We start from the raw sequence: 6,000 nt of genomic DNA, 5'->3' as shown, positions 1-6,000 counted from the left end.
CCTGTTTCATCTATATTTATGCTTGCTGTGTTTCATACACAAATACTCCCAAGTCCTACTATCACAGCTTTTTGAAGTTTTTCTCCATTTAAACAGTACTCTGTTCTTTTGTTCTTCCTTCCAAACTGAACAAGTTAATACTTTCTCACATGATTGTCTAGGGCAACTTTTTGCACACTAACTGAATCTATTAATATCTCTCTGTAAAATGTTTGTATCTCTCCCACAATTAGCCTTTTCACCTATTTTTGTGTTGCTCCAAATTTTGCGACCGTACATTCACTTCCTTCTGTCAAGTTATTACTTTATATTGTAAACTGTTGCAGTGTCAGCATTGATCCTTATGGAAACCCCCCTGGTTTCAGATGACCAACCTGAAAAAGAACCCCTTATCCCCACTTGCTGTTTCCTGCCCATTAGCCAATTTTCTATCCATGTCAATATACTACCTTCACCACATGGGCTGTTACACCACAGGACCATTGACATAGAATTAGGCCATTCGGCTCATTCAGTCTGCTCTGCCATTTGAACATGGGTTAGTGGTGCTGGAAGAGCACAGCAGTTCAGGCAGCATCCAACGAGCAGCGAAATCAATGTTTCGGGCAAAAGCCTGTTTCTCAACCACATTCTCCTGCTTTCTCCCCATAACCTTTGTTCCTCTTACTAATCAAGAATCCACCTATCACTTTCCAAAATGCACTCAATGACTTTGGCTCCACAGCTTTCTGTAGCAATGAGTTCCACAAATAACCAGCCACTAGCTAAATAAATTTCTCCTTATGTCAGTTCTAAACGATCTCCTTTTCACTTTGAGTTTGTGCTCTCAGTTCCTTGTCTCTATCCAGGCCTCTTAGTATTCTGCAAGTTTCAATGAGACCCCCTCTCATCCTTCTAATCTCCATCAAGTACAGACCCAGAGTCCTCGTTGTTCCTCATACGTCAACCCTTTTATGCCTGGATCGTTCTTGTATATCTTGTCTGGACCCTCCTATTTGACTACCTACTGCTCGGAGCCCTACACATAACTCCCACCAGGGTGTCTTCTTCTTCTTTGTGATTTCTCAACTCTAGCCATACAGATACTATTCCTTCCAACCCTATAGTGCTACCTGCTTTCGATTTAATTCAATTTGGTACTAACATGGCAATGCTGCCTCCTCTGCCCATCTGCCTGTTCTTTCAGTAGGACACCTATTCGTAGATATTTAGTTCCCAGCCTGATCATCTTGCAATCAATTTCAGTCTGCATTATAATCTCAATTGCCTTATTTCAGATACTAATTGCCTTTTAAGTCCCATTATCTGCTGTGCCTGAAGTGAGATTCCTGAACCTTACTATACTGTCTGCCCTATTACTTAGAGTCATCGAGATGTACAGAACGGAAACAGACCCTTCGGTCCAACTCATCCATAACGACCAGATATCTCAACCCAATCTAGTCCCACCTGCCAGCACCTGGCCCATATCCCTCCAAACTCCTCCTATTCATATACCTATCCAGAAGTCTTTTAAATATTGCAAGTGTTGTCTCCAGCCACTTCCTCTAGCAGCTCATTCCAGACACGTACCACCCTCTGCGTGAAAAAGTTGCCCCTTAGGTCTCCTTTATATTTTTTCCTTCTCACCCTAAACCTATGTCCTTGAGTTCTGGTCTCCCCCACCCCAGGGAAAAGACTTTGCCTATTAATCCTAACCGTACCCTTCATGATTTTGTAAACCTCTATAAGGTCACCCCTCAGCCTCCGACGCTCCAGGGAAAACAGCCCTAGCCTATTCAACCTCTCCCTATTCTCAAATCCTCCAACCCTGACAACATCCAACTTGTTCTGAAAATTTTAATAACCTCCACAAGCCCTCACCCTTCAATTAGTTTAAAGTCTTTGTAACCTCAACTTATCTCAATTTTCACCATCAGTTTGTTTATCTTACTTCATGCATTAAGGTACAAAGTCTTTAAGTCCATGGAACATTTTATATCAGTTTAAAGTTCATGTCTGAAACACAGCACCTCAGACAATTCAGAGCTCCCTCATTGGAGTGCATAACTGAATTAAAACATTCTGAATGAAGGGTGAGAATACCACTATTATAGCAAGAATGGCACCCATATGTTGTGAACTCATGCCACTTTGTCTTGTCTCGGGATTTACACTTTACAATACATGTAGACTGCAGCTAGTAGAAAGTGAGGACTGCAGATGCCGGAGGTCAGAGTTGAGAGTGCGGTGCTGGAAAAGCACAGTAGGTCAAGCAGCATGATGAAGGGCTTATGCCCGAGACATCGATTCTCCTGACCCATATAGACTGCAACTACTGACCTAAGTCTAGCAACTGCAGTTTCAATCTCAGCCCAATAGAGTTTTAGTATTGCTGTTTGCTGCCCAGGAATGAGCTGTGGGCATGTACAATTCCACAAGTCCAAAGAACTCCTCACGCCCAATGCCGTTATCACCACTGCAAAGTCCATGGTTGGGCCCCAACTGCTTTGCAAGTGATAGAGAGTGGTCCTCTGTTTCTTCCACTTTGTGATAAACTGACTGCATTCTAATAGCATTGTTAGTCCTTTGCCTGCCTGAGTGGTGAGTTCTTCATACGGAGAACAATGCATATCTGACAGTGGTTATAAGGCAGTTATTTAATCATGGGGGTTCACTGCAAGAGATAGAGAGATAAGACTTGAGTGGTTTATAGCTGTCATCTCAATCCCAAGTTCAGATTTCAACCTTGAAAAGTCTATCCTGTTGTTTGTTATTGTTTATATCATGTAATGGGTTACATTTTATTCATGGGTTAATTATTATTGCTGTTTCTGTCACAGTTATAGCTGTATTGTAGAATACAATTGGTTGTGCTCTCCAATTCTAATGACACTCAAAAAAAATTCACATTATCGTTTCAAATTTATCCAAGAAATAATCTTCAGTCGAATTCTCAGAAATTTTGTGTATCTTCAGCACTGATAAAACAGTAACATAACTAACATGTGTACATACATTCTGAGGATTTATTGTCTGTTTTTCTTTGCATACTTATTTTCAAAGCCTATCTTCTTTGCAGTAGATTTGTTTGTTCAGAGTAACTATGTTTGGAAAAAAATGCCATTGCTTCCCCTGTGACTGCTGTGGCAGCAGTTGGGTAGAAAGCACCAAAACAGTCATGGTGCAGATGTCCAGTTGAGATAAATGGAAGGAGATCAACAAAGCATTGCTCTTCAATAATGGGGGAGATTAATTTTAGGACATTTTTAAGAATCTCACTCGGTTATATGCTAGACCCTATTGACTAAAAGAATTTATTTTGTATAAACTGCAGGCTGTTTTGAGATTAGATATGGGATTTTGTTCTAAACTTTGAATTTTCAAGATATGAATTTCAACAGTTCCTTTGAAAAGAAAAAGCTTATGAAGGCAAGAGATTTGAAGGTTGGGAAGTTGAACACACTTTAAGAACCTAGTGCCACCATTATAGAATTTTTTAAAAATTGTTTACCACAACCTGGACTTTAGGCCTGTTTGAATATCATTGCAAAGTAGATTTAAGTGGGACTATTTCTGTTCTCTTCCTCCAGGTGCTGTCTCTTTATTTAAAATTTGCCATCTTCACCTCTCTCCTCAAAAAAACATGATTCCTCTGTACTTCCCGTTGCCGAACTTCCTTTCTTCTCAGTGTCCTTGGTCTTGTTGTCCCCTCCCATTTCCATCCAATCTTTGACACAACTCCAGATTGAATCCCTCAATCATGTTTCCACCACTGCTTTTTTTTTCTGTTCAGAGATGCTATTATCCACCTCTGGGTGCTTCTGTTCCCAACACCAATTACCTGTGTTACTAAGTGAAAGAACAATTAAGAAGCACTACACAGCAGGAGCAGTGCTACTGCCATTTTGCCAAAATGACTCTTACTGCAGTCACAAATAACACTGATCTAATAAAGGCAGTCTACACTTCTTTGTCCTTCTCAATTTGTCTGCACGCTTTGACATGGTTGACGACATAATCCTCTTCTAAAGCCTTTCCAGTTGACTGAATGTATACTAGCTTGGTTCCACTCTTAGATATCTACCCATAGCCACAGAATAGTTCACAATGGCTTCTCTTTCTGTTCTGGCTCTGGTATTCTCAAGGATCTATTTTTCACATCCTCTTATTCCTTATCTAAATGCTGCCCTTCAGAAACATCAGTCACAGGTGGCAATAGGGATAAGCACTTCACTGACTAATGCTTTTGATGCTGTGAGTTCAAATTCCACCCCATCAGATAGTTAATGTAAATTCACATCATAAATCTGGAATTAAAGAACTAATTTCAGCAATGGTGCCATGATGCTATCATCGCCTGTAGTAAAAAATCATCTAATTCATAAATGTTCTTTAGGGAAATCTGCTGCCCTTAGCTTAGAAAGGTGATTGACTCATAACTGTCTTCTTAAATAGCCTAGCAAATCATTCAATTCAAGGGCAATAAATGCCAGTGTTGCCAATCATAACCAGAATCAATGAATGAAAAGAAAACAAAAAGGGCAGCACAGTCCCTCAGTGGTGAGCACTATTGCCTCACAGCACCAGGGACCTGAGTTCAATTCCCGCCTCAGGCGACTGACTGTGTGGAGTTTGCACATTCTCCCCGTGTCTGCGTGGGTTTCCTCCGGGTGCTCCGGTTTCCTCCCACAGTCCAAAGATGTACAGGCCAGGTGAATTGGCCATGCTAAATTGCCCATAGTGTTAGGTAAGGGGTAAATGTAGATGTAGGGGTATGGGTGGGTTACGCTTCGGCGGGGCGGTGTGGACTTGTTGGGCCAAAGGGCCTGTTTCCACACTGTAAGTAATCTAATCTAATCTAATCTAATCTAATCTTCAATTCCACCCTCAGACAACTGCCTTTGTGGAGTTTGCACATTCTCTCTGTGTTTGTGTGGGTTTCCTCCAGGTGCTCCAGTTTCCTCCCGCAGTCCAAAGATATGCAGGTTAGGTAGATTGGCCATGGTAAATTGGCCCATAGTTTCCAGGGATGGGGAGGCTATGATTAGCCATGGAGAATGCAGGGTTACAAGCAGGTGGGCTGCTCTTTGGAGGGTCAGTGTGGACTCGATAGGCTGAATGGCCTGTTTTCATACTGCAGGGATTCTATGATAACATTGGCTTCACCATGAACATTGACAACACTAGCATTGTTAACCACCACCTGTTCTGATCTCTTAACAGTTAAATCATTTTATCTCTAGATTTGACTACTCCAACACAGTCGTGCCTGGTCTTCAACATGTATCCCTCATTAAACTTTAAATCAACCAAAATTCTAGTGGCATTTTTCTAACTTGCACCAAGTTCAACTCATTCATTGCCCATGTGCTCCCAGTCAAGCAATGCCTCAGTTTTAAAATTTTCATTGTTGCTTTCAAATGCCATACTGTTTTCTAAGATTATAATTTTTTTTTGCTACACAGCTCCCTGAAAATACCTAAGCTGTTCCAATTCTAAGCTCTAGAGCATCTCTGACTTTATTTATTCCAACATTGGATAGCTGTGCTTTAGGTGGCAAAGTCTTAATCGTTGCAATTCTCTCCAATAGCCTCTCTTTCCTCCTTTAATACAACTCTTAAAATCTTCTGTCACTAATCCTGATATGTTCTTATGTGGCTCCAAGCCAAGTATTATTTTATGGCATTCCTGTGAAGTGCCTTAGGATCACTTGCTGTGTAAAGACACTTTGTAAACACAATTTCTTATTGTTTTGTTATTGTAGGGTCAAGCTCATATACCATCTGCAAGACTGGTCCACATTCATGCTACGTTACCAAAATTTGATACCGGCTCGATTCATTCCACCTGATATTAAGAAATGATTATTGGTGTTGGATACTGCTAAGGTTATGAGCCCTGACAACTTTCTAGAATTGTACTGAAGCATTGTACCTAGAACTAGCTGTATCCCCAGCCAAGTTATTCAAGTAAAGCTACAATACTGGCACCTACCTGATGCCTGTTAAAACCATTCCT

This window comes from Chiloscyllium punctatum, chromosome 22 (genome assembly GCF_047496795.1).
Source record: "Chiloscyllium punctatum isolate Juve2018m chromosome 22, sChiPun1.3, whole genome shotgun sequence".
NCBI lineage: Eukaryota > Metazoa > Chordata > Chondrichthyes > Orectolobiformes > Hemiscylliidae > Chiloscyllium > Chiloscyllium punctatum.
This window is presented reverse-complemented; position numbering follows the sequence as displayed.